This window comes from Chroicocephalus ridibundus, chromosome 2 (genome assembly GCF_963924245.1).
Source record: "Chroicocephalus ridibundus chromosome 2, bChrRid1.1, whole genome shotgun sequence".
NCBI lineage: Eukaryota > Metazoa > Chordata > Aves > Charadriiformes > Laridae > Chroicocephalus > Chroicocephalus ridibundus.
Genome location: NC_086285.1, coordinates 55,331,212 through 55,359,099, shown reverse-complemented (window position 1 = coordinate 55,359,099; position 27,888 = coordinate 55,331,212). Strand labels below are relative to the sequence as shown.

The 27,888-nt window shown below is 40.2% G+C and overlaps 1 protein-coding gene and 2 long non-coding RNA genes across 24 annotated transcripts in view; 1 reads left to right on the top strand and 2 right to left on the bottom strand.

Moving 5' to 3' along the window:
- LRRFIP2 (LRR binding FLII interacting protein 2) overlaps positions 1-7,416 on the bottom strand; it is a 59,859-nt gene extending 52,443 nt beyond the window's left edge. For all 21 annotated transcript variants that reach the window (XM_063325553.1, XM_063325559.1, XM_063325564.1 and 18 more), the window contains exon 1: positions 6,810-7,416. The gene's annotated coding sequence lies outside the window, so the exon portion shown is untranslated. The remainder of the gene's footprint in view (positions 1-6,809) is intronic.
- An 83-nt stretch (positions 7,417-7,499) lies between these two features.
- Positions 7,500-20,042, top strand: LOC134511507 (uncharacterized). Its single transcript, XR_010069891.1, has 4 exons — positions 7,500-7,792; positions 15,651-15,762; positions 17,775-18,139; positions 18,952-20,042. It is a non-coding gene; the product is annotated as an uncharacterized LOC134511507 (long non-coding RNA).
- On the bottom strand, positions 18,058-27,796 carry LOC134511508 (uncharacterized). 2 transcript variants are annotated; one of them, XR_010069892.1, is made up of 4 exons: positions 27,729-27,796; positions 26,418-26,596; positions 25,598-25,668; positions 18,058-18,192 (listed from the first exon to the last, which is right to left on the bottom strand). It is a non-coding gene; the product is annotated as an uncharacterized LOC134511508 (long non-coding RNA). The 2 variants fall into 2 exon arrangements; XR_010069893.1 differs by lacking the exon at positions 26,418-26,596 and having other exon boundaries at positions 25,598-25,663; positions 27,729-27,795.
- Between the last annotated feature and the right edge of the window lie 92 nt (positions 27,797-27,888).

Sequence of the window (27,888 nt, the reverse complement as noted above, 5' to 3'; positions counted from 1 at the left end):
AATGTTTGAAATAAAGGAGTCCTCTTGAAAATAAGTATAAAAAAATATGAAAGTCTGTACAAGCGGTAAAGACTTTGGAAAGGAAACAGCATTGGCCAAAACTTGGTTTGACACTGCCAGAAGTCATCCTGCTGACTGCATTGTGATATCTGGCCAGACCAGACAGCACAGCATCCCTCCTGGGGGGTGCAAGGTCCCATGCCCCAGCTAGGAGGTGGTCATACAGGGTGCGGCAAGGGAGGAGAACCCACACCTTAGGGGCATGAATGCGAGCTTGTGAGCTGCAATCTCACCAGCATGTGCATTAGAGAACATGCATTACAGCACAGGTACACGCAACTCTAGAGCGCCAACATCTCCAACAGGAATCATGTGCAAATAGGTGACCCTGGAGTTGAAGAAGAGAGGGTAGTTAAACACTGGCCTAGAGAGGCTGTGAAGTGTCCAGCCATGAAGATATTAAAAGCTTGACTGGACAAGGCCAAAAAACCTGCTGTAACTGACCACACTTTGGGCAAGAGGTGACCTCCAGAGGTTCCTTACAAAATAAAAGACTATATGATTCTATATTTATTATTGCTGCCAGCTTTGAAACTAAACCTCAATATAAGCTTTCTTTAATAAGATGTTTTGATATTTTTTCAATTTTTCACAATTTTTTCCATTCCATGTAATGTTTAATTAAGCTGATGTATGTCAGAGTATTTCACGTCTTGTTATACAGTTCAGTACTAAAGAGATCTAGTTCTATTGCTAACAGACTCGTTAGTCTAATACTGAATGTATTATGACATTACTTCTCAGAAAAATATAAGGTGCCAAATATTTTACGTGCATGCAGAAGTATTTTTTAGGTGCTTCACTTCCATAACTTGCTAATTTCTAGAAAAATTATTTTGCTGCATGTTATAAAAAATTCAATATAAGCCATAACATTAGAATTTTCACTGAAAATAACTAAACAGAATCCCAAAACAAAACACAACCACCAAAGAACAGTTTGTTACATTGGCGTTCCTAAAGTATAAAAGACAATAAAAGGAAAGTACATTATAATCTGCTGCATTTACGGTTCAGAATACTTGAGTCACATCTATTACATATTTATTTCTTACTGTAGGCTGGGTTATACGCTATATTACACAACTGATGAAGGGACATCCTGTTGTATTTCATTCAAAAAAGTGAAGTGCCTGAAGTCCCCAACAAACCAGAAGACCTGTGCGGAAATCCCTCAAGTTCCCTCTCTCACTTGCCTTCACGTTAGGCATATATAAATTTTATCTCTTCCCTAAGCCTTTGCTGTCTACTCTTCTTCCTATTACCTTCTGACTAAATGTTCTCTTTGTTTCTTTTTCATTTCGTAGAAAAAAGTGTGACCTGTCTTACGTAAAAGAGAAGCTACACTACGAATTAAAGCCCTATCACTCACCACCTTCAATGGCACCACCTGTTCTGATGCCTGGGCCTATGCCAGTGTATTTGGCATCACATACATGCAAGGCATTCAGATACTACAGTGTGAACAGGCTATAAATAAACAGACTGAAACTCTCCTTTTCTCTTTCAAAGTAAGGCCATAAGATAGTTAAAATTCACCTGCGTAGAAACAATCTCTGTATATTTGATCCAACAACAGAAAAGAACAGCCCTGCTCTAGACCCAGCCTCAGAGTTTCCTAATTAACACTGGAATACAAGCCAGCAGCCTCTGCATTTCAAGTGCAAAGCCACAAACATAGCAGTTTGTATCTTTAAAGGAGTAAACCATTTTAATCCTGGGAAGGAATTGCACCTTTTACCCATAATATCCAGGCAAAGTTTCTTGCAGTTTCAGTTGTCCACTTGCAGAATTATTGTTTTTATCTGCTACACACCTTTAAACACTGAATTGAGTGGACCACAAGGGAGGTTCTGCAGAATACTGCAATAGAGCTAACTGCCCCTGCTAATGGAAATTGGTATCTTTAACGTATGATACGATAGGTAAACTGGGAAGTTGTTCATTATAAAATATCATCTGAATGTAATTTACCAATATTGGAGTACATAAATACCTAGGTTTGTTACAGAATTGTATGTCTCTCTTCACAAGACTTAGCACTAAACATTTTCTCAACGAGACCCAAAGACCTTAAAGGATACGTAGTAATAGTCTGTGTGAACAATTTCAGTTACAAGTTGATTCAATTTAAATTAGTGGCTGAATTCTTTGATTTCATAAGAACAAAAAGGCAATGAGGCCTGTGGGAGAGGGGAATTCTGACATTTGAACACAGAGGAAGGCTGGAATTTCTTGAAATCAAACAGTCTAAAAACCTAGAAGAATCTGAATGAATGTTACTTGAACAAATGATGTTAGAAACACATTCATTTTCCTTATTTATTAATGTAAGAAGCAGGAGGGGAAAAAAATCCCAAACATTCCTCACCAGCAAGCTAATCACAGGTTGCTGATAAAACACACACAGTAGTAACTAATTTTGAATTTTGACAGTTCCACAAATGTTAAATATACTAAAAAAATATACCTGTGAATTTACTAAAAAGAGAAAAAGCTTTTTCAAATACCTAACTAAAAAGAAAAATCTAAGGAGCAGGAGTGCTACAAACTGATGATGGAGTTGAAATTAAAGAATTTAAATATACTTCATACATTAACTGAGCAGTTGGTTCTTTACTTCACCAAATGAATACTGATGATGACTGAAGGTATGGAAGCTACCATACCCACAATTAAAGCGAAGTTCTAAAAATTAATGTGCTTAGAAGAACAGTGGGAAACCCAACCCAGCAATTTTAAAGAACTGTCTCATGAAACTGCAGCTCTAGCAACACAAAGCTACAAATAAGCCAGAGGTATTATTACTGCAAAACAGGAGAAGTAGCATTCATATTTGCTAAGGAGCAGAAAAAAAAAAAATCACATTGGAAATCACAGTCTTATTTGCTTAACCTTCAGTGCTTTGTCAAAGCAAACTCTAAAGGAGACACAGAAATAAACAGCCACAGAATAAAAATACAAAATTTTACTTGAGATAAAATTATGCAAGACTAACATAAGAGTCTTCCCCAGAAAAATGCCCCTATACAAGGGTACACTCTTTGGAATTAGAATGTCTGTCCATGGGCCCAAAAGCACCTGAGAAGGAAAAGCAGCTGCATGACCACAGGGTGACCCATGACCCAACAAAGGATTGTGTGGAGAGTGAGAAATAGAAGTAAACAGAGTTTTAATGCAATAGTTTTAAGGGTTTATTTAGAATTTTCATTCAGAATAACCTTGTTCAGAAAAAGATTAACTGCAACTAGAGCTATTGCAAAAAAGAGCTGCTAATATGAGTAAAAGAGCCTAACATTAAAGGGAAAAAGCAAACACTGAGAAGAGCATATAATTACTGTCTGCCAAAAGATTACAGTGCTTACCACTATGATGGAGACAAAGTTATTCCAGTTCATGAATAGTGTTTCCATTTAAAAAAACCTGTTCATCTCTAATCATGGCCCACTTCAGAAACCGCTGGCACAAAGTTTCTGCTCTGAGAGGACAAGGTCATGTCAGCTTCTTCAGGAAAAAAAAGTTACTCTCTGGAGAGTTGAAAGTTAATTCAGTACAAGCTGACAACTGCACAATGCTTTAATGCAGCATATTCACAGTTTATTTGCCATTTTAAAATCTGAGAAATACAACTTCTTATGAGTTCATGGTGTTTCGGAACAGAATGACAATTCCTTAGAGGGGGCTTAAATCCCTCAGTTTGATGGTGTTACAAAGCTATAGGTAAACAGAAAGTCTCCAGTTAATCAAAAAGCCATTGCGCAGTCTGCAAAATTGTTGCCTGATGGAGCCATAAAGTGTAACCTCGCCTGATTAGTTTGGTAAACTTAAAGCAACACAAGACAGTAACTGTAACAATGTATCCCACGGGGCTGTAGAACTACCAGGCACCTCCAGACCCACCAAGCTGTCTTTGGTGACCTTCCTCAGCCTTTGCAAATTACCAGAATTCCAAGACAACACCACGTGGTGATGCAATTTCAAGCAGTGGCACTTATTTTATGAAGTATGAGTTCTCTGCCAGTCAGTTGGTAACAGCTGCACTTGGAGATACCATTACTCCACAAAATAAAACATTACATACAGGATGTTATCATCAGTGACAAGAAGCATCCACCAAGTTCTTACAATGGCACCTCACCAAAGGATCTCTCAGGGCACAATGCAAAGCGTACGAAGGTTTCAGACAAGCAGTGTAACACAGCTGGACTTTTCTAGAATCAGTGCTACCATAAATGCTGAAGATCCAGGAACAAACTAAGAAATCAAATGTAATTTTAAAGTATGAGGAAATGACAGTACTATAATGAGCACCATGAAAAATGATGGGAATGTATAATAAAAAAGTAACAAGAATCTTCCATAAATGTTTATTCTAAAATGGAACAATCATCATTTTTACACTGTCAGCTTTTTCAAAATGATTATCCTTTCTGTCATTTTGCAAAAGAATGATTCATTACTCATTAAAAAAAAAAACCAAACAAAAACACTGCTACTATATTGAGCCTCCATTTTTCTTAATGAAACAAACAGAGAGCCCCATGGTAACAACCCACATTCAGTAACAAGCTGTAACTATTTAAGATATTTTTCCATTACCAATTTAATACACTCCTACACTCTTTTCTACTACTGCTACAGTACAATGCAGAAAAGCTACTGAAGCAAGCAGGACAAATTCTGCTGGGTACCCCTTAGAGCTTTCTCCACCTGCTGTTTTTTCAATCAGCTGACACCACTCCTGCTGACTAGCCCCGTGCTGTGGTAGCAGGCTGGTAGGCTTCCAAACACTTGTTCCCACCTGGCCCTTTGGGAGGTGCCCCTTCACTTCTTCCCGTGGAGCAGCTCTAACTCTGCATGCCTAACACAAAAAAATATGAACTTTATCATCTTCACAAGCACTATTTACAGAAACTATTTTCAAGGACATGTAATGCACAAACACAAACTGTCCATTACATACACTTACATGTTACCTAGTTTCCAGATAGTCAAGATAATAAATTTGGATTACTTTCTCAGAAAGCATCTCTAATCATTTTTGGTAACACTACTGGACTGTACTGACCCACAATTATCTCCACACGCCTTCACATCAGGATCTTACAAACACGAACAACAACACAGTATCAAATCTGTTACTGGTTTCTAATCCTCTGCTGGCATTATATACCAGAGGTATTCAATTGTATGTGACACCAATCTAGTTTATTTGGGTGTATGCACATCACAACTTGTGCACTATGTGAAAGTCTAGACCTTCACATGTTCTACAGATCCCCTCTACTTGGAGTCCAATTTAAACAGCACTTTCTAAAAGTTCACATGCATTAAAGCGCTATACCATCTTCTGAGACAATGAGAGTCATTAAAAAAAAAAAGAAAAAATAAGCTCCTTTGGAATCAGTTCATAAGCAGCACTGATGTTTAGAGCAACAAGCTTACACCTGACTCATTTCACACAACTGTCTTCTATTCACAAGTTCTCAGCTACAGCCAGGAATTCAGTTCAGGTACGACTGACTGACTTCACATTCTAAGGTAAACATCTCCAAACCCAAGTTACACAAAGCAATGGAAAAAGCATGTCATGTACGTCAAACTATTTTCTACTGCTAGAGCACCTTTCATCTGTTCCTACATCATCACTAAGCAATTACATTAACTGAGGAAGCAGATGTATATTAAGAAGATAACTGTTCCTGGGCCCCAATACATTTAATTACATCCCTTTACAGTCAAGACACAATAAATGTCTGAAGAACTCACCAGACAAGCGTTGATTTTGTCTTATAGGAAGTTTTTAACCAAAAAAAAAACACCCAGATATTTTCAAAGATGTTTGATTGATACTTTAAAGGGATAAAACTGATCCTAAACCTTCCTCATTTCAAGGCAAAAACGTCTGTAAATCTCTCTAAAATGAGGGAGTCACCGAGTAGGTCATACAAATTCAACATAGTATGCCGCTCCATTTACAAAACGTTTTTATTATCAGTGCCCTTCAAAGTATCACGCTAGGGTTCAAACTGGAAACCACTTTGAATACTGGGAGCAAATCACAGCCCGGAGCCGTTTTCGGGCTCCTTCCAAACTCATGAATGGGTCCCTCTCTCTTATCCTCATCAACAGCCTCTTTGCCATTACAGCAGCAGGGCACACCAAGAACAAATGAAAAAACGCCCTCTGAAATAAGAGGAAAACTCGACCGAGCATCAGAAGGCCTCACCGAACCCCGCCGTAGCTCCTTACCGAGGGGGCACGCCCTGCCGCTCGGGGGAACGTGCTTCGAGGAAGTGCGAGCCAGAAAGGCACCCCCACACACGCAGCTGTGATTTGGGGACATCTCCCTCCTCTTCCTCCCCCTCCTTTCCACTCCGCACCCAGGCGGGAACGGCACCTTCCCGCCGGCCTGCCCCGACCCCCGAGGGGCTGAGACCCGCCGGAAGGGGCTCGGGCGGTCCCGGCTTCCCCTCGCCCGCCCGCATCGCGCCTGACAGCGGCCGCAAAGAAGCCGGGTGGGGGGGGGACGGCACGGACACCCCCAGCGGTATCGTTTCCCCTCTCCCGTTCACCTACCTGCCGAGGGAGCCCCGGCGGAGCCAACGTGCCCTCCCCGCTTCTCGAAACCCGAAGAACCGGGTTCCCACCCTGCTTCCCCACCCCGCCCGGGTTTGTGTGTGTCTATGGCACCCTCCCTCCCTCCCCGGCCCTCACCCTCTGCTCGCCCGGGCCCCGAGAAGCCTTACCTGCGGGCCCGCCCGCCGCAGCGCCGCGACGGCTTAACGGGGGAGGGGGGGTAGGTTTGCTTCACCCTCCCCTTCCACGGCTGCGAGGGGGCTCGCCGGTCCCGGAATGGCCTCAGGCTCCTTCCTTCCCTCGCTCCTCCACGCCCAGAGTCCAAGGAACAAGAGGCAGAAGCCGCCCCAGGGCGAGCGCGGCTACCCGCCGGGCACGGACCGTCCAGAGGCCGCGGCGAGGCGGCAGCTACCTCGCTTCCCCCCTTTCTTGCCCTCCCCACCCTGCTTCTTTCCCCCGTGAGGGGCCCGCAGGAACCGGAGCCTTCGGCGGAGACGAGCCGCGCCGCTCCAGGCCGCCCTCCTCTTCCCCCGCCCCGCGTTCTTGCCTCCTCCCCTTCTCCGCCGGGCGGTTACGGCCACAGCGGGAACGCGGGTAGGAAACAGCGGTTCATTTCAAACCACCCGGAGGAAGGGGCTGGCGCTGAGGGGAGGGCGGCCGGGCACGGTCGGGGTCAGTGGGCAGCCGTTGCACTAGCGGCACGCGTCCCACGCTGCTACCGAGACCGGTGCCCACTCGCCTCGCCCCACAGCCCCTGACACAGGCCGGCGGGGCGCACTGCGCAGCCGCCGCGGAGGAAGGGGCGAGAGGGCGGTGCGCCTGCGCAGGGCGGGCGGCGCGGAGCGCCGCCTGCGGAGCCCCGCCGGCGGAGCCCCGGCTGTCCGGAGCTCTGAGGGAAAGGGAGGCGGGTGCCTGTGTCCTGAGGCGGCCTTTTCAGCTCAGGGACGGTGAGGCAGCAGTCAGCCCCCGGCGCTAAACGCGCTGCTGGAGGGGGAGTGCTTGCCTCTCCCCCCATCCCCGTTTCTCTTCTCCTCAGCAGGCAGCAAAGGGAGGGGGGTCGTGCCCTGTGAGGAGGGCTGCGGCCAGCTCTCCGCCTCGGCTCCCCCCCTTATCACCGGGTGGGCCGGCTGACTCACTGCTGTGGCGGGGAGAGGTAGGTCTGCGACCTTCTCCTTTGCGTTTGCTTCTCGGTTTTGTTTGTACGGACCAGCTGGAGCCCCCCAGTCAAGGCCGCGGCGCGACCCGCCACCTTCAGCCGGGCCCGGGCCCGTGGAATCTGTCCCTGCGCATTTTGCCAAGCTGGGGTGTCCTGCTCCCATCGCTTTTAAGAGCTGGCACACCCCGTCCCCGCCATGAGTGTGGTGGAAGGTTTAGGTGGATGGGTGCCAGGCGGGGTTTATGGGTAAAAGAATCCTGTGCAAGCATTTACACCTTATCTTCTGTGCAGGCCCAAACGCAGCTGGCCTTCTGTGCTATCAAATTTTAAATACAGACAAGCAATGAAATCCCTAAGAATACCATATAGAAAAGAAAGAAAAAAAGTATGGTATATATGGTGTACCATTAAGGGGATGTTAAGGAAAGGTGTAAGGCATTGGAACTAGATAGTCTTTAAGGTCCCTCCCAACTCTAACCAGTCTATGACTAAATCTGTTCCAATTTATTCACAAAGCGCCAGCTAACGTTCATGAAAGTATTGATGAGATTGCTGCGGAGTGGACTTGGGATCAGATCTGTAGTCCACTTGCTTTTCAACACCTCTGCCAGCAAGTGCAAGGTGTCTGAAAGAACGTAGAGATGATCAGAGGTCTGGAGGAGATGGCATTTCCTATGTTAAACATCACACGGGAATGAAAAAGCACTGTTAGAATGACAAGCCTAGTGGCAGGACTCAAGAACATTCACCAGAGCCCTTGGCAGAGGTCAAATGTCATACTAAAATAAGCTCAAGTGGATGTGCACGAAGTAAAGAAAAAGAGACGTGCAAGTGAATTAAATCTATTACAGTGACATAAAACAATTTCCTTGAGTTTCATTAGTATTTTATAACTTCCTGTCTGAGAAACCCTGTACTGTCTCAGTCTCTCTCCTCACTCATCATGCAGCATAGCCTCAGCAGGCTTATTTTTAACATCACGTTAATTTCTGTAGTGATAAATTATGATCTCACCACAGGGAGATGAAGTAGAAAGTTTCTCTTGGAACATCAGTAGGAAAGACGAAAAAAAAGTACTGGCTTAAAAACTACGTTTTTATTTGTAGTTTATTCTTACAGAAGGACTCACCTGCTGATTTTCTGGGCTTTATGGAGAGTCTTCATTAAAAAAACAGCCTAGCTGGTGGGAGAGGTCTTTTGTTCCCTCTTGAGTGGAGAGGGAATCTCCTGAACCTTGTATGGAATCTACTGATATGTGGGATGTCCCAGGTTTGCGTGGGATGATTCTCTATTAATATATTACTATATAAAGGGGAAAAACGTTTTCAGTTGTTTATACATTTTTCTCCAATGAAGTGTTGGTAGTTGCATACGTTTAGTCTTTTGATATCATAGGCTGCGCATTTTTCTTTAATGATGCAGCAAAACACATGTCTCCTTGAGAGCAGACGTGCATTTTTGTGGCTTGAAAGAGCAATTGTTTACTTGACTAAAAGCGGTGCACAGTACAGTGTATACACAGTGCAGTCACTACAAGCAGTGGTACAGGATGTCACAGTAGCAATTCTGAGTTCAGCATCGTTAATGAGTAGTTAAACAGTCAAGTTATATACAGTTTCATTATCAACCTTTAATTAGAAGCCAGAAAACGAAAGTTATGTTGGTAATTTTGCTGTGAAATGGCAACATTTACAACATATGATTTATGAATCTGCCTTGAACAAATTCTTATTGAAGCTAGTATAAAGCCTGCTCTGTTAATAATGAGTTTCTGCTAAAATTAAATACATGAATGAAGTGTCACTGGATCTGCCTTTGAATGTATTTTCTCTTCACTGTTGTCCTGTTATATGGTAGATTAGTATAGATTCCTTGCCGTATGTAATTGAGCCTGCTGATTTACTCTCTCCTTTCCCTTTTCTCTGGAAAGCTTTCTCTAAAACTCTTTTGCTTGGTTGAGGTATTCCATGAGTAAAAATCTTAGTTCTTTTTAGAGTGATGATGACCTAGGTAAGTATATCTAGGATGAATCTGTAAGTCACAGGGAACACTTTCAACAACGTCAACTTCCTGCAATAATTTGTATACAGTTTTAAAGAGATTATTCACTGAAACAACTTTGATGAGAGACAGTTTACAGAAAAAGGTGGTGTTTTCCTGTATAATGTTTGCTATTTGTGCAGTTCTGAATATATATATATATTTTTGACGCTCTCTAGCTTTTCTAATCTTCCCATGAAGCTTTTGTTTCACGATTATTGCAGCTTCTGGTTAAGAATGTAATAGTGATGGCACACATGTAGGATTATAGTCTAACTCTCTGTGACATTCCCTCCATCTCTTCTTCCCTCCCCCACAACAGGCCCTCTCCTCCCTCCCTCCCATGGAAAGAGTAACTTCCAGCTAAACAAGTTAGTTAAACTAGTTAGTTAAACTAAAGTTAGTTTAACTGGTAGATTGGTTTACTGATGAAGGCTCGTTTATCATATCATTTTAAGAAGTTCTGACCACCTCCATCCACTTATTTTTCTCCTTCCCATTTTGTCCCCTTTCATTCCTGTAGTTTCCATCTCCTTAGTTCGGATATCATCACTCAACAATTTATTTGGCACAATTGAACATACATTTTTTTTCCAGCTGTAGTAGATCCTCTTTTGGAGATTCCCAATGTTGTTAGCAACTGTTCGCCCCCTCCCCACAAAAGGATGTTATAATACTCCCTTGTGACAGGTGGAAAATCAACTCTGTGTGTCCATACTGTAAAGTAAGTGCAGACCTCTTTTGTAAGGCAGAGAGCAACTTTTTCTTGTTTGTTTTGTTTTCCAAAATGGTTATTGGATGTGCTTACAGGAGGCTTCTGCCAGGTCCTTTTAGTGCTGTCCCCCCCCACCTTTTCTTAAGAGTTTAATTTCTGCTAAAGATATATTTCTGTAATCGGATACACAGACAGTAATACATATTAAATGTCTTCAATCTCAGCATTTATATGTGGGGTTTTTTTTAATCAAAAAAAAAGAAGAAGAAAAAAAAAGAATGCATTGCCTTCCTTAGGTAAGATGTGATCTTATCTGCACCAATTTTTTAACTTGGAAATTATTAGAAGGCATATTATATCTATGAAATACAAGGTCTGTGGAACTACAGCAATCAGAGGGTTTCTACCATAAGTGAACCACTTACGTAAACAGACACTGGGCAGTTTATAATTAAGTTACTAGACTAGTAAAATCTGGTTTTAGTTACTAGAAAACTAAATAGATAGAGCAAAAGAATGAGTAATCGTGTGGCACAGTCAAAAGATGTTTAAAATGATTCAGTGCCAGCTCTGTTGAAGCACTTGTCATTATTCAAAGTAATGTTGATTTTCAGTTACATTCAAAGCAATAAGCAAAGGGTTGCATGACTTAAATGTAAATGGTGGGAAACAATTCAAAGAGAATATTTGAAACCGTTATAAGGCAGAATGCATGCAGACTGTACACTGAACATAATCACAAAATTCTTTATTTAACTCTTTTGTAGAATTCATTGGAGTACTGAGGGACTGGTATCATGTTTCCTCTGTAAGGTTTTTGCATACATATGACGTTTACCAAGTAGTGAAAAAAAAAAACCAAAACCATTCAAAATTCCTGGCAGTTTTTTGTGGGGATATGCACATTTCACAGCTGTCCTTGTAGGGGTTATTACAAATTAGAAGTTTGTTTCTGGTAGTGCTAGCAACAGAGAGATCTAGTTTTTCCATTTATCTTATTTACTTTCAATAGTGCAAAAATCTGTAGGACACAGTAGTAATTATGCATATACCATGCATTTTGATGGAGATTAGTGCCCACAAATCTTTTTGGTGCTTTCCAGCAGTAGAATTCCATGAGTTGTTCTGGTTCAGATCCATTGCATCCTCAGCAGGGAAAGGGTTAGACTGTGTGTCGAATAGGTGTAGGGAGGGCTAACTGAAAAATTCCTATTCCAATGTTTTTCCAGAAATTTACATTTCCAAGTAAATGCAACCTTTTGTAGAAAACATCTGTTTTAACACAGATTTGATAATTGATCAAACAATTTAAAACAGAATGCTCCCCACTTTCTAGATTTTTATTTTCCCTGTTTTGGTTCTTGTTTCTTTTTTTTTTAAGTCTTTTAGAAATAAGGTAAGTACTAGAATGTTGTGTTTTATGTTTAGAATGTGTTTATAGGAAGATTTTTTTAATTGCTATGGATTAGTGTCCACTTTTATGCAGTAAAATTTTAAGCACTAGAGTGCTCTGACCAGTGTCCAAAGATCAGCTTGTTAAATAAGAAATAAGGGGAAGATACTGGCATTATTTCGATCCATCCCATTTAGATGTAGATAAATTATGAAATATCTTAACAAGGTTTGTGGACTGAGAGTTAGTGGGAAACCTTTTTTTTTCAGAGAGTGAAGCTATATTCTGAAAAAATTAATTTAAAAACTAGTGTTTTACTTTAAAATTTGAAAGCTTTTATATTATACATAGCAGTATATTTAATTTTCATATACAGCTTTTCATGCCATTGTAAAAACAACTAGAGATCCATGTATCGTTGTCCTTACAGACCGGATAGATATAGTTTTAAATGTCTGTATGTTCTGTTTGATATATGTAGAAATGTTGACAATATCCTACACTAAATATCATTCTTGAAAACTCAGTCTGAAGTCATGATCTATTCTTTTGCGTGTAAAAGAGACTGAGTAAGTGCTAGTTGATCCTGCTGATGATCCACAAGCCACATAGAGGAAATCACCTCACTCTTACATACTTGTGCTGAGTTAGCAAAAATAATGAGCAGTGTCTATATTAAGCACAAGTGAGTAAACTTGGGGATCTTTTAGTATGTACTCACGTGTTTTTCTTAGTCATATTTCTGATGCCTGATATATTTTTTAAATTTAGCACCATCATTAAAATGTACAATTTAAATATGACTTTTCAATACATTTAGATTTTATAACACGCTAAAATCTAATGGGCATTTATCAGAATGCTCCTATGCCTGATATCCCCACAACCCAAATTATCTTCACCTGCTACAGCGTTCCCACTAGGTATGCTGAGGTGAACAAATTACTAATATAGCTAAGACATATCTACTGTGTTTTTTGTCTTCTTTAGAAAATACAATAAAAATTAAAATACTCTTTTATTTTTGCTTCCTACCTGAAGGAAGCACTCTCTTACAGTTCTCTTCAAAATCTCAAGGGCACAGATTCTCTGTATCACAAAAATAGCTGTCACTGAGCCTCCATCTAATTTTTTTCAGCAACAAAATTGACCCTCTGTCTAATGCATTTAAAAAACAACCAAATGGAGTAACTGAAAGCCCAACTGAGGGAGATGCTTCCTTTCCATTAGTCTGGAGCCTCTATGCTGCAGGCTGCTGCTTGCTGCTGCAGTGCACTTCTCTGTTGGTGTATGTGTGATGTTAATTTGCATCATTATTTGAAGGTGAAGGTGGATGCTTCCTTCGTACAAGTACTGTTAAACTGGAGAAGCAAAACGACACTGAAATTTAAATTTTAAATGTCAAGCTCTGTACTGCACTTTAGAAATTGTCAAATCTGTATATTGCTCACAGAAGCCAGTCAATGGTAAGTTTGCATCTTTGCAGACTTAATCAAATTTCCTTTTGGGCCAGTTTTTTTCCAACTCCTGAGCAGATACTGCCACTTTAGTCATTGGCAGCTGTGGATGCTCAGCACCACTGAGAGAAACAGCCCGTTTGAAAATCAGCATACGTACAAACTTTGGAAGACTGGGAATTAGGTAATATTTGTCTATAAGGTACATGCACCCAAGGTCTAGAGCAAAAACAGCTTTGCCAAGTCATGATTAGAGCCAACAGTAGCTCCAATGCTTGAAATTTTAGGACTATTATACTATACATTTGTTTTTTAAAAAAAGAAGTTCCTATTCTTAACATTTCAGAGAAATGCTATGCTAATGGAATTCAAACACAATAAAACAACGAGGAAGAAGAAAAATGTGAAAAAGTCCCAGAAATGTTCCTAATACTTACTTTATTTAAATTAAATACAGTTTAAGCTATGTCTTCCTTGTCTGTAAAGTCTAACCTGTTGATATTTGTCTTTAATTTAATCATTTGTCTTAAGATTGTATTATAGCATGTCCCTCTTCAGTCTTTCTTATGACAATATGTGGATCTTTTATTCGGCTAGAGAGTGAAGCTATTAGAAGGCTCCAGAAGTCTAGTTGTAACATGAGAACTGGCCAGACTGAAAAGTGGATGTGTAATTTGGAAATATTTAAACAAATTAATTAAACTAAGTGAAATCGATAATATTCCTTTAAATGTACATTGCATTTTAGAGCTCACACTAATTAGATTACTTAGATTTTGTAGAAAATTGATCTCTAGGTTTACTTCATGTTGAATCCTCTGAGGGTTATGGCAGCTCAACCTTTGTGACCTAGGAGTAAAAAGCAAGTTTTTATATTTCTGTATTTAACGCGCAGTTCTGATCTAAAAAAACCTTCAACATTGTAGAATTCTGTATTTGATACATGAAGTAGAAAAGATTGCTTGCACTTTCTAAGGCTTTGTTTTTGCCTTTTCAGGGTTTTTTAAGATGATCATGCAAATAATCACGGTTGCTAAGGGACATCCTAAATTACACCTATGCAAATCTGTGAGACTTCTTGAATTTTATTAGCAAAAGTCAAACCGACTGAAACAGGGTAAACAAAGCTATAGATGGTGCAAGGGAAAGAATCTGTCCTACTGTTTCTAGGCTGAGCAAATGTAAAAGCAGCAGATGTCCCTCCAATATATATATATATACACTGGCCAGTTCTACTTCCAGGCATGATTTAATTCTGAAGAGTGACATGACAGTCTTGCTCAACATTGCTGTAGCACTCAAAAGGAGATCCAGTAACTTTTGTGATGATTCATGCCTGAATATTTTGTACACTTACTAACTATTCCGACCAGCTCAGCTAAAAAAAGAGAGAGAGCACACACAAACTGGATTACAGTTTTCTTGTGCAGACTTGTTTATTAGCATCCAGTTAAGAGAGCCAGTTGGTTACTTATGCAACCTCAGCTCAGCTTGCACAGGTGTCACCAAGGGCATCACTTTAAAAAAAAAAAAAAAAAAAAAACCAAACCAACACGGGATTACACAACTGTACTGAGGACACTGTTTGGCAGGGAGAACTTTTGTTACAGGAAGTGAGACATGAGCAAGAAATAATGCTGGGTGACTACAGGAGCCAAGGTTGGTTTGCAGGCCTGTCAGTTTTGGGGAAAAAAAAAAGCCCAAACAACAAACCCCCCCACACCCCCAAACCCAAACTCCCTACATGACTACAAAAAGCGCATCAGGTGTCAGAACCAAGGCACAACAAATATGGATTATTTTTTTTTTTTCATACTGTTTTTACAGCAATTTTTCAGAGCAGAGCTATACTTCAAACCACACCTTAAGCTTTTATGCAACAACTTAGTTTTGCTGCTTTGTTGTAGACATCAGATTCTTTAATTACTTCAGGCCAAAACCAAATACTTTTAGGATTTATTAATAAAAATAGAATGGGTTAATCCAGCAATTTAAGAATCCTTTAAAGAACCAAAAGAAATTGTAACTTTTATTCATATATATAGAAAATACACATACATGCAATATCTATAAACCAGAACATCATGTACTAACAAATTAAATATTAAAACTAGACTAAATGGAATCTCAAACAGGTTACAGTGTCTAATGACAGACAATTATTTGAATAACCATTTCATGCTGCTAGGTTACTCATTCACTGAAGATGTCACAGTATTCTCCTAACTCTCCATGTCTGCTTTACTTCAGAAACCTTTGAGAAGAAATTTAAATAGTCACCGGACCAGCATAAGTAAGCTCTGTGCTGACTTTTCAAGCTTTGCCTGTTTTCTGAGGGAAATACCACACTTCTCAATTCCTGGTAAGCAAGACAGCCACGTTCATTTTTAGAACAACCAGTTCTGCACCTGCATTTATCTACTTCTTTGTGTTATGGAGAGGACGTTTGACTGGGTTGCTTGTAAAAGATGGTACCAAACATAACCAGTAGGATGATAACTGCTAACTAAACATAAAAATACGGGTTGATATGACTAAAATTTAGTTGCTTGAAACTTACATAATAGTTGTTGTATTCCTTATAATTTGTCATCGATAAATGTACAAGTAATGCCTGGAGTATACCCTGGAACAGGAAGAAAGGGGCTTCCTATCTATATGTTGTTACTGTTAAAACATGCATGCCTTTTCCTGGAGAAAAAAAAAAAAAGCACCCCAGGAGAAAAAAAAAATAGAAGCTTTCATGCTGGATGAAGAAAAGCAGTAAAAACTCTTAGTTCAAATTAGCTATTTGAGGGTTGCACTTGTTCTTATTTGTCAGATTTAAAGGAGTAGCATCCAGAAAGTCTACTAAGAGATGTTTTGTAAAAAGTTACCCCAGAAATTATTGAGATCAAGAAAATCAGTTGTAAGGAAGACACTGAACCGAAACTCATCTAAGCTTTTCTTAGATGCAATTATTTTCCTTACTGGCTCTATCTTTGGGCAACTTAATGTAAGATTAAAGGGCAAAACTGAAGTAAACTGTTTTACCTCTGCCCTTGACTGTGCTAGGTTAAGGTGTGAGAATTTTTGCTTGTAGATTTTGTATCCAAAAAAGGCTTTTAATTTGAAATCATTCCCTTGATAGTGACAAATAACCATTTAGAAGCCCAACATAGTGCCTGGGAAGTGAGGGCAGTGGCTCACCCAGCCGCTCTGACGCCAGCCGGTTGCTGGCGTGGTGCTAAGTCTGTACAAGGTCAGCAGCTGGTGTGGGACACCATGGGCTGCCAGGTGCCCGAGCGGTGAGGGGGCAATGCCACTACTGGCTGGCCACCAAGGAAGTGGCTGCTCTCCACCCTAAGCCAGGCAGCTGGCCAAAACCCAAGACTGAGACCTCTTTGGTTTAGCACAGAAAAGAGAAAGGAGTGGAGTTTGCAGGGGCATAGTAAAGGTAAGAAGAGAGAAGAGTAGATGCAAAAGTATAAGCTGTTATTCCTAGTCAGCCGATTAAAGCTGCTGCTGTTTGTAGCCTCTCGCCGGCGGGGAGTAGGTTCTTACTGTAAGTTGCTATAATAAAAGAGCTCAGAAGGTCAGGATCACAAAGATGTGAAGATTATTATGTTGGTATACTGAAGACCTGATACTCATGTCCTTAACATTAGGCAGTGCCACTGCTCTCATTTCTCAATAACGTGCTGTTATCTCTACAGTGATGCCATTTTCTGATCCTTCGTCTCTTCTGCATTTGCACTGCGAGGTCTGATTTTTGAGTCCCATTTCGAATTATGTTCATAGTTTATATTCTCAGTATTTATACTTTCCCCTATTTCCAAATATGCCAACAAACAAAAGTAGCCTTAAGTATCTAAAATACAACAGTCAAGATGACGTTAAAAAGCAGACAATTCTTGGTTTTGATTTAAAAACTAGAAATGTTTTCTGTGTTAACTAATGCACTTGATATGTTTCTCATTCTTAAAGGGAGTGTGTCATTTCAGTCAGCAAGCCTTTTAAGTGTATTCAGTATTTGCATTCTTCTCCCTCTCCTCCTAAAATTAATCTTCGCTGGAAACATTGGAGGCAAACCTGTTTTCCGTTCTTTCGGTATTTCTGTCTTTGAACAGCCTTCGCCTTTGAGCAGTCTTAGTGTTAGACTAAATTCACAAAACAAGAAAATTCTTCCACTACAGCAAAAATGAAATTAGTTTCACTAACTAGAAGTAAAATTACTAGTTGTCATTAATGGAGTTTATTTCATAGGAGTTAAATTTCTTGTGTGCAGTGGTAAGTCTTCTCAAATAAGCACGAGGGAACTCTCCTGCTTCATTATTTCGTTTGCACCATGTAACAAAGCTTTTGATTTGATCCTTTTTGCTTTTATCTTCTCAGGGCATTTCTGCATGAATGATGCAACTGGATTTGTTTGTTTGCAAATCAGGACTAAAAAATGAGAAAACGGCATTCAAAAAGTGCAAATTTTTGAACTTAAAATTCAGAAATTTTATTCATTTTTGGACAAAGAGTGATTTGAAGACTGTCCGTGTACTTGTCTCTCTGCTCTGGATTTTTGCAGTCAACCACCTATCTGTTCTCTTTGCTCTGAGGCTTGTGTTGAGCAACCACTGTGTTTACCTGTGTGATGTCTGCTTTTCCAGTTTTGGTTTTGGAGACTAGGTGTTCTCCTGAAGCCGCAATTTCTCCTTTGAACTCCAGAGAAGCACCACCTTGATTCCGAAGTATTTCAGGCTGCTTAGGTAAGAGGAGTCATGTCCAAAACTGCTTGATAGCTTCATGGCTGGTTTGCTGGCTGTAAAGTAATGGCAACAAGAGAATGTTTTGTAAGTATGCACTGTGTACTCTAGATTACCGACACCACAGAAGCTAAAGTAGTCTCATTCATGGTGGTTTGTTATTTCATAATAGTCCACAGTTACCTCCCTATACCTAACCTTCCTGTGTGGCTCCTGCTTGAGCATGTGCTACATGGACTACACCAGAAGACCCCAAGCCCCCCACATGGCTTGTGGGCAGTGTATTACCCAATGAGACTTTATGACATTGTTCATAGCTATAAGAAATTAAAAGGTTGTAACAGGGGTTGGCAAGAACAAAATTTGATCTTACCTGCAGCATGTTACTTGCTTAGTATTGTCCCTAATGGACTAGCAAAAGTTTGGACCTCTAGACTCTAAAGAATTAAATATCTAGAAAAATATTTTGAATAATAAAATTAATGAATGAACCTTCATATTGTGCTTAATTAGATTAACTTAAAGAAAGCGATTTTTAGTACATGGAAGAAGAGGATAAAATACTGCGTGAAACATTTTCAGTGCAAACTGTTAGATTTAGAGTAGGCTTTCAACAAGAATTCTATAATAGCATGACAACGGTTAATGCATTATGACAGCAAGTGAAGAGTTATCTTTCTTACAGTGTCTGAACAGAGCCAAAAGGAAGTTATGCCTTCCTTCTAAGTATTTGTGTGCATATTTATAGTATAATTATGAAATTTTAACTGTTTGCAAAACTTTCAGACCGTAATGGGCTTTTTCTCTTCTCTCAGGGTCCTAACTACAAGATTATCTTGATGTTTTGGATTGCAGCACTTTATATTGAAGAATGAGTTGAACAGAGGTCCAGGGAGCTACGTGATGTAGAACAACATTTCTTGCTAGGTTAGATAGTTAAAGGGATGAACTGAATAAGGTAGGATAATAGAAGAACATGCAACGCTTTACGCTTGGAAATCAAAGACTAAATAACATGTCTCCATTCTAGTCATTACCAGTAGGAGATAGAATTACATCTCAGGGTTTCCATGAGTTCTGTGTATTCTGACCTAAGTATCCACAGCAGTCTCCCCTGCCTGAGAACAGGGTCCGGCCTTCATCTCTGGTAAATAATTCAGTATAGCACTTCTGTGAATAAGTATTATCGCGTACGTTTAATATAATAGATTCACGGAGTAAAAATCACACTGTAAATTCTTTCGTAAACAGTGACTTGCATCATAACTCTTGAGTTTCTTCAGTTGCATGCAAATTGCTGCTAAATCAGAATGAGAAGCACACAATATGGCTGCTGGTTTCATAAGAAGGACCTGGCAGGGTTGGAAATAATAATCAAATTGCCTGAAATCCGTTCAAATCAGTTTAATACTGAGGCAGTCCCCATCAACTCAGCATCTCTTTCGTCTTATCTCCCACAGATGTCATTCCAAATGAAGTTTCAGGTGCTGGAGGACAAGTTGAGGTCAGCTTAGTTTTTCTTGATATAATAGTTTGAGTTCATACTGCATTTACTATAAATTGGACTGCATAACTGTAACCCTTAGGTTCACACCCCCTCCCCTTTCAGTGCCACAGGAAAATCCAGATGTATTGAAGCAAATTACCAGAGGAAGTACTTGTGTGAAGACTTGTCACTGTTTTCTGGTGATAGGGTTTTTTTAAGTGTTTTTTTTTCCTCTGGAAATGTGACATTGTAATACTTCAAGTACAGGCATCAGAGTTTACTTTGGGTAGTTGGAAAAACGGTATTTTGCCATTTAGAAGGTAAGTGATCCATTTTAATAAACACACTCATCAATAAGGAATATTTTATATTAAAAATTTAATAAGGAATATTTTATTTTAATAAATCAAGAAGGTATATTTTATATTATAGTTAAACATAACTATGCTGTGAGCTGTACCTCGTATTTGTTAAGCCAAACCCAATGGCCTTTTCACAATAAGCAGCGAAAAACTTCATGTGTGAGAGGAGTGTGCAATCAAAGTGACATAATAAGGCAAGAGAGAACAATCTGATGATTAGAGTTTTAGTTTAATTTAAAATAGTGCATGTTAACAGATGAAGATGCAAAATTACGTAGTTAGTTGGAGCATTCTGGGCAGTTTGGTAATCGCTTCCTTTTAAATAATAGTTTTCTCAAGTCAAAGAAATGCTTCACATCTCAAGATTCTGCATTGGCAGTATTTCTTTGCAAGCGAGGGGGGATAATAGAAAGGAAGCATGCCAGCATATCATCCTTACGTATAGGTTTGCTCCTAGAGACTATGAAATAGCATAAGAATACAAGAAGGGGAGCATCTCTTTTCATTATGTGTGTATGCAATTAAGTAAGGATGTCTTCTAGAGCACAGGGTTAAAAACATTTTAAATGATAAATCTGGGAACACTATCAAATGATCCATGTTTCAGTTTCATATCCACCACTAAGTTGCCGTGTAGTATCTTGAGTTTTCCAGAACTCACTTTACTCACCTGTAAAATGACTTGTGTTTATTTTGTGGTCATACCATCAGACCTACTATGCATTTGTTTCTAAAGCACTTTAAGAAAGCCAGATATCATGTATGCAAATCAACACTGAATAATAACTCTGCTGCTGTAGTAGTTCAGCAGAGGTGATGAAGCGTTCACTATTTTCAACTGAAAGGTAAGTTACTCTTCTTCATGTAGAAGTGCCCTATGGGCCAGTCATTGAGAAGTAGGTCAGACATGAAAGGAATTTCAGCCCTAAAGACCTCAGTCTCTTCAGCCAGATATTCCACTCTACTCAGTGGGTGGCAAAGCTTGTAGTAAATCCCAGGAGCTAGAAAAACAAGTTAAGGAGGATGAGAAACACTTCCCTCCAAAACACTTGAAAAGTAAGAGTAGTAGGGAATTTACAGTATGACAATACTCAAGCAACCGTATAGCAGTGTCAGGATATTATCTTAAATACTGATAAATTCCTAATCTGAAATTGGTCGAGTGTTCTTAAAGATTCATAACCTTCACATGTCCTGAACTGAAGCACTAATTGATAGATCTAGCTACATAAAACTATTGTATTTGTGCTTTTATATGTCATGGCTTTGCATAATCACAGAACAAAAATGTGTATTTGTTCTGTTTTGTAGATTCTAGAAACTGTGATGCAGGGAAGTAGAATAATTATTCCTAAATCACCGTTTTCTGTATTCTGCATTCATCAGTTTCATAAATTTGATACTGCCGAAGGAAAGTGAATGCTTTCCTTAATGACAATCAAAATATACAGTATTGTAATTGGGAAAAATACTTCCTGGTTCTCCTTGAAATAGATGCTTACCTTAGTAGTTGCAAATGTTATTCAGTATACCTCTTTAAGAATCTGTCATGCTGTGACTCAGTGATTTTCCTCAGCAGTGAGTTCTGCTGGGTGTAGCATCTCCAGTGATGTGGTTTTAGATGTTCCACACTTTAGCTAAGGGGATCACAGAAATTAAACTAGTTTTTTAGCTCTACTCAACTGAATAACCTCAGTGTCTCAAAAACTTTGCATGTGTTCCTAGCTCTGCTGACTAAAAATGATTAAGCAAAATCATTTGCTGTTTCTTAATGACAGTGCTTAAGGGGAAAACATTATCATAGAATCAGAAAAATCCCAGCAGGGAGACAACTGTGTCTTATGAATGTGTATATCAGTATTTTTAAAAAGCATCTAAATAAGCAGTCATTCCTTTGACCTTTCTATCAGCAGTTGGGCAAGCAAGGAAGAAAACTAACCATGTGTTTGCAGGAAATTGGGTAGCATCATTGTTCTTGATTAAAATACCAATAGAAGCACCGAGATGCAAAATAGCTTGCCTGGGGTGGGTGAGCAGGGCACTGGGAGGGCTGGGAATAGAACCCAGGTCTCCTTGAAACCAGCCGACTCTTCTGTCATGAAGAAGCTCTGCCTTCAGGAACAAGTTCTTTCCTCTTTTTAGATGTAAGGTTCTTGCCCATAAAGATTTCTTGGTGTTTTTGTGCTTGTTTTGTTTTTTTTGTTTTTAATATTGTGATTACAGAAATAAAAGTACTCAAGTGAGAGTGTGCTGCCAGCTAATTTAAAATCAAACTCGTGACTAGCATTACTGTTGATATAAAGGATCTGATGTTTTATAGCATCGTCTCCCTTTTTGTGGCACCCAGAGCTTTTAAAGTAAAATTAAAGTGAAATGGAAGTTGGGAGGAAGGTTTTGATGCTCTACACAAAGCAGAAAGGAAATGCCACTTAAGCAAGGTAGTGATAAAGTGAAGATTTTTGTTTTAGGAGAGTACGACTCTTGCAGGACAAAATTCTGTCACTCGCTTTTAAATCTCTCCATGTTTTATAGTCCCATTCACAAAAAGATGGCTCATGGTCTTTCAGATGAATAAATCCAAATAATTTTCCTCCTCCTGCAGTCCTAATTAGTGAGCCAGTTTACTGCAGTGGTGCTTAGTAGTCTTCAATGCCTGAGCTCGCACTTTGTACTTTTGAAGAGAGAGATGTGTGGCCTGAAATGTGATCTCTGAACAACTTTCCCACTAGAGCAGAGAGCTTCCTTTCCCTCCCAAGGTGCAGAGCAGCAATGCCTGTCAGCTTTTCCTCACTCCGCAGTGAGTTAATTCTTCTTGTCTTGTCGCTTTGAACAAGTGCAGACTTTAGGCTACTTTGCTGCTTTCTCAGACACCGCCCTTGCTCTTTGCATAGCCTTGTGCATTTTGAACACACTCACAAATCTGACTTTTCCCTCAGGTCACTCACTATCTTTATTCAAATGGCTATTAATGAACCTTTTTGCTCAGTTTTACCTTCACTGAGATCAGACCAATATCTGGGCACCACAGGAGAATGTATTACTGCACAAACAAACAGCAAATAGACTGTTTGTTAAGCAGCCATGAAGTCAGCCACACAGTAAAGAAATTTAATATTTGATACCCGGCAAGTTACTTAGAGCAGCCTATACTTTGTATGTGGAATGATTATACAGGTGATATAGAAACTTTGGTTTTTGTCAATTCCCTGACCGGAATGTTTTTAAACTGTCATCCCACTCTTGGTATAGTTTTGCATTTATAATGCTGACAATGACTCTGTAGAGAGGTAGTCATAATCTTCTAGAACACTGTCATCTGGTGGTGGTTTTAAGTCACAACATTTAGATACAAAAGTAAAAATGGCAATCAAATCAGGCTAGACAAATGCTCTGATTATCCATTTTATTCATATTAAAGCTCCTAGGGTTCTAATCACAGCACTATAAAGAATTAACTTTGCACAACTATTTCGCCTCATTCCTTGGGCTGCATGTACAATGAGTTATCACAGTTTTCGCTGCGCTATCAGATAACATGCTATCGTTTGTAACCTTTGTGCTGAAGTAGAGATCAAAATACTTCCTAACTGAAACTGATTCCTGTGCATCTATGTATGGTAGACTCTCTGACTGCTTTAACACCAACATTAGTATTTTGAATATTATGACTAGGAGTGAAAACTACAATTATTACCAAATGCGACATTCCATAAACTGTAAAGAACAGGGGTGTGTATGTAAGCTCTGACAGTAACTGCAGTTACATGATTAGTGCTCCCTTTTGCTTAGGTTTGTTTACTCTATTACCAGTCCATGTTCACTTATTTTTACAGTAACTCCCTCAATGTCAAATATTACTGAGTAGGAATAATAGGAATATTTTGTATTAGACATTATTTTAACAGCATGATGATGATGTAAAGAAAAATACAAACATGGCAAACCTCCTTTCCAAACAAAATATGAACCAACATTAAAAAGTTATCAGAAACACTACATGTGTTATCTTGCTTTCTTTTAGGTCTTCTCATATTTGTGATGGATGACTGGATTGAAAGAACTAGCTGCTAGCAAATTCATACATTTTTCACAAAGTAATTGGAGTTGTAGGTGTGGAAAAGAGTATTGAAAGCCATATTCATAATTTATGCCCATAGCTTTTTTTTGTGACTTCCAGAAAGCTGCAGTAACTTAAAGGCAGCGTTTTAAAAATCAAATTAGACTGGCTGGAGGCCACGCGCATGAATACATCAACCATCATTAGCAAGTAAGATAGTTACTGGCTGAGATAATATCAATTCTTTAAGTAACAGAGTTGCTTGCTAGCTGAACTTGAAGTAGCACTTAGTGGGATTACTTAGTTTGAAGTTAAGCAAATTGCTCAAAGGCTGTGTGTTCCTGAGCAATCTGAAATAACTCCGGCAACATAAAGCTATCCAGCTCCTGCCCGCCTGTGTCTCTCTTGCAGCAGCCCTGTACTCAGGGGACTCAGCACAGTAAGTCAGCAGAAAATCGTTTGCTCGTTCGTCAGGTTAGTTTTCTGCAGACTCAACACGCAGAAATGACTAAGGGAAAGGTCTGAAAAGCTCTGGAGCCAGCAACAAGGCAAGGAATGGGACTGCAGGGATATGTGGGCCACTGTCGCTGACCATTAGAGAAGTCTAGACTGCTGTGAAAACACAGTCTTTTACATTTATGCTCTGTTCCCTTTCCCACGGAAATGCATTAATGCCTGCTATAGATTTAATTTGGAACAGACCTTTATTCTTAATTATCTGCCATAACCATTGGTGTTTCCAGATACACATTTATCTGTCACAGACAGTACAATAATGTCCTGTTTCTCTTGTTTAGCCTATGTTAACTGGTGTACTTAAGGAAGATAAAAAGGAGGGGCAAATCTTCACTTTCAGCTGCTACTTTTAACTTCACAAAGAAATCTACTAAGATCAGGTCGACCCTCTAGAAATAAGGTACTATTCAGTTAAGTAAAGGATTTTTACACTCTCTGTGTGTGTAAGAATATGGTTCCAGACATTTCCCCCAGGACTTCTGTGGGGTTTTAGAGTAAATGCTTTGTAGAGTAATTGCAATATGTTTTCATCAAACTTGTCCAGGTGCTAAAACACTTAAAGCCCTTTTAGAAAGTTTATTACAGTATTTTGTGGAGTTTGCATATATATCTTCAGAATCTTTATACTACTGCTTGTGTGAGATACCACTTTGTATTTTCTGAGCAACACTAGGCACATAGCCATGTATCACAATACATCGCTGTTTTGTACCAGTTCAGAAGTACAGAAATGCACATCGTCCTTGATTTTTTTAAATACCACCGATCTATGTGGGAGTAAATGATGCATACATATGTTACTTCATATCTTCCTAAACCCCAGGTTAGTCACCTCCTGTGGAGGAGGTGATTATGTACATTGGCATTTACACAACAAAAGACCTTGATGTAGTATAAAAATCCTGTGGAAAATACCTAACTGCCATATATTACCACGTTGGGTTAGTATTATTGCAAGCCATTAACAGAGTTCCAATTAATTAATAACCTTACCATTTTCTGTAGCAACTAAGACTTTAGTGTAGGAAAAAATAACTTACCTTTTATCATAGTTTCTAGTCTTGTACTTGTTCTCTTCCACGTAGCCTTTAGTCCTATGGAAATACCTGCACTACGAGAAACAGGCAGGACATACTATCTCAAGCTTTAAATTTTCCAAGGAAATAATACAGAGCTCTCTTTTGTGTTGGATACGTTTTATGAAAGAATTAACAAAGCTCTGCTTTTCTATTTGATGGCTGTAGGAGCTAGTGTCCTTTCAATTATGCATTTATCCATCAAACTCACATACTACATTTAGTGACTTAGGTTTAAATTTAGAGTGTAATCTGCAGATACTGAAGAGAAGATGAGCTAGCATTTGTAATGGAGCACGTAGGTGTCAGAGAGCGCCGTGGTGCTGCATGTCCTATTTAGAGGCACCATAGGTTACCTGGCTGAAGTAGAGAATTTTTGCTTTTTATGGCTGCAGTAAACTTAATTGCCCATTCTATCTCATTTCCTCATGGACTGCTACTCAGGTTTTGCCCCTTTAGTCCTGGAGACTTTTTCCTATACCTCTGTTTCAAGCTCACCTATAGAAAAGAGAACATAAAAATTTTCAAAATACTTATTCTCCTATTGTGGCTTGTAGGCTCAGACTAGCTTTTTTGAAGGTTTTCCAAATCAACACTTGTTCTCTCTAGAAATCAGTAGAGTGGGCGAGTTGCTGCTGCCATCTGATGTATGCATGGTTGTCTCCACATACATCGTTGTCGCCGTGGAAAAACAAAACAAAGTCACTATCTACAGCTAGTCAGACTGCTGAAAATAATTTATTTTTTTAAAAAAACATGTAGCAAAATATTAGGGAAAACTTACAGCAGTTTGTGTTTGCTGTAGGTGTATCCTGGTTATTTTTTTGGTCCATGTACAGGAAACGATCCATTTCCTACCCACTTTTTTTCCTCAAATGATTTAAAGATGACAGGAGAGTATTTCAGTGAAAATGTTTCTGGATTCTTGCGATTACAGCATCCATCTTCTTCCTCGGTGTGGTGCTGTACAGAAGACCCCCATGGTTCAGTGTTTCTTGCAGACAGCATCGTGTATGTCTAAGCCTTCGTACAAAATCACTGCCAACACAGCAAGTTTCAAAAGAGTCGCATTGTTGGAGAATGAATGCCAGCCACTGCTGATGGCTCTCTGCATCTGCACTCACAGGGCTGAACACACACAAAAATCTCATCCAACAAGGGCTCTAAAGCCATAGGTTTTAGCTGAGGCCAATGGTATGGGGTTCAACAAGGCCAAAGTGCCAGGTCCTGCACTTGGGTCACGACAGCCCAACCCCATGCAGCGTTACAAGCTTGGGTAAGAGTGGCTGGAGAGCTGCCTGGCAGAAAAGGACCTGGGGGTGTTGATCGACAGCCAGCTGGATATGAGCCAGCAGTGTGCCCAGGTGGCCAAGGCGGCCAGCAGCATCCCGGCCTGTATCAGGAGCAGTGTGTCCAGCAGGAGTAGGGTAGTGATCATCCCCCTGCACTCGGCACTGGTGAGGCCCCACCTCGAGTACTGTGTCCAGTTTTGGGCCCCTCACCACAAAAGAGACACTGAGGTGCTGGAGCGGGTCCAGAGGAGGGCAACAAAGCCGGTGAGGGGTCTGGAGAACAAGTCTTGTGAGGAGCGGCTGAGGGAGCTGGGGTTGTTCAGCCTGGAGAAAAGGAGGCTGAGGGGAGACCTCACCGCTCTCTACAACTACCCGAAAGGAGGGTGTCGAGCGGTGGGGGTCGGTCTCTTCTCCCGAGAAACAACCAATAGGACAAGAGGAAATGGCCTCAAGTTGCACCAGGGGAGGTTTAGGTTGGATATTAGGAAAAATTTCTTCACCGCAAGGGTTGTCAAGCATTGGAACAGGCTGCCCAGGGAAGTGGATGAGTCACCATCCCAGGAGGTATTTAAAAGATGGGTAGCTGTGGTGCTTAGGGACGTAGTTTATGGGAGGATTTTGTCAGAGTTTGGTTGATGGTTGGACTTATGATCTGAAAGGTCCCTTCTGACCTAGGCAATTCTATGACTCTACAAAGTGGCCGAGAACATTTCCCCCCTCGTTCCAAAGACATAGTAATAACTACAACGACGGCAAACACTGCCTTTCCACCTTGAATGCTAGTCTGCTTGTAAACAACGTACCTCAGCTTTACAAATGGAAGAGCACTCCAGAGGTTTCCGGGCGGACTCGATGGGGACGGCGCCGGGCGTTCCGTGGGGAGGTTTGTGCCTCGCCGCGCCCCGTACCCTCCGCAGCCCTGGGCTCCACGTTGGCCGCGCAGGCGCAGTAGCTGCGGCGTTC